Source organism: Petaurus breviceps, unplaced genomic scaffold (genome assembly GCF_028583685.1).
Source record: "Petaurus breviceps papuanus isolate PSGF00001 unplaced genomic scaffold, PetGlider_PUasm1.0 68, whole genome shotgun sequence".
Taxonomy (NCBI): Eukaryota; Metazoa; Chordata; class Mammalia; order Diprotodontia; family Petauridae; genus Petaurus; species Petaurus breviceps.
The window spans coordinates 128,902-130,568 of record NW_027186452.1 but is presented as its reverse complement, the minus strand read 5'-3'; positions in this window follow the sequence as shown (position 1 = coordinate 130,568).

The window sequence follows — 1,667 nt, the reverse complement described above, 5'->3', positions numbered from 1 at the left end:
ACACTATATATCAAAGAGCAAAAGAACTGGGATTCCAGCTGAAAATATCATACCCAGCAAAGTTAAGCATAATTCTGAATTTAAAAAAATGGACTTTTTAATGAATTGTCAGACTTTTAGGGCTTCATTAAAACAAAAACAAAAACAAAACCGACAACAACCTAAACTTAGTAGAAGATTTGACATACAAGAACCAAGAGAAACATAAGGTGCATACCAAAGACCAATTACAAGAGACTCAGTAAGGACAGACAGTTTACCTTTTAGGTATGAAAAATGTAAAACGAATGTCTAAGATTGTTATTAATAATTGGGCAGTTCATAAAGAAAGACTGGGATAGACCTAAGCATGATATGACTTCAAAAAAGTAAAACCATTCAGGAACAGCTAAAAAGAGCAATTATCTTATACAAATGAGGTTTAACAGGGAGAACCAATACAGAGGAATTAGATAGGGAAGGAGGGCTGTTAGTTCTGCAAACCTACTTTCCAGAAGTAGGAAAAAGGGGGAGGAGGGAGAAAATGAGGGAAGGATCTTCAGAGGGGAGAGTGAGGGAGTATGTTAAAGGGGGATATAGAAGGGTGTTTGTATTAATGGGAATGGGAGGGATCCTTGGAGGGGGGAATAGGTTAAGTAATAAGGAGGCAAAGTAATGAGTAGAAGAAAAGTAGAGGAGTTAGGAGGGATAGGAAATAAGAGATACACCCAAAGATTATGAGTAGAATCTGTTAGGGAAATCCTATGTTTATATATGTATGTATATATATGTGTGTGTGTATATATATATATATATCTATAAATATAATCATGCTTAATTGTAACCTGAGTGGGGGGGAAGGGGAAAAAAAAGGTGAAAAGTGTACAGCAGAGAACAAAAGAAAACCTACAAAGAAGCCAAGAAAAGATGGACAGCTCTCAACACAACACATACTATTTAATATATAGGCTTTCTTGAAATAGAAATTTATTGCTATAAATTTTGAATCCTCCTTTACATTCTGGTGTGCACATGATATTTTCTTTTCTTATTTTGTATTTATTTTAATATATAAGTTTATATAATGTTTCTTTTTCTTATGTATTATAGTTTTAATAAGAAATTTTTAAAAATACAAGTGCTAATGAGTGGAAAGAAGCCTTTGGTAAAGCTGCAAAAAGTTAAAGAAATGTATAAAAACAGCAGAAATTCTTTCCAAACATGTTAGAAACTGGGCCTCTAAAGTGTCATACTAATGGTAGCAAGATTTAGAATCCTAAATTCTAAATTAAATTCTAAAATCCTAAATTGCAGGCTGTCATTTTTTAAAGTTTTATTTTCAGGGGCGGCTATGTGGTGCAGTGAATAGAGTGCTGATCCTGGAGTCAGGAGGACCTGAGTTCAAATTTCGCCTCAGATGCTTAACAAAAAAACTAGCCGTGTGACCGTGGGCAAGTCACTTAACCCCAATTGCCCTCTCCCCCCCCAAAAAAAGGCAAAAAAAAATTTATTTTCAAAGACCAGCCTCCCCCCCTCCCTTTTTTCTTACCCCCCTGTAAGGGTTATGGGATTTAAAGATCTCCCATGCCCCATGGACGTGCTGACATAGCAGAGCAAGAAAAAAAAAAAAGCCGAGCTAACGGTCCTGTGGTTGGCAGTTGGTGGCAGTTGCCCTTTTTTTTTTTTTT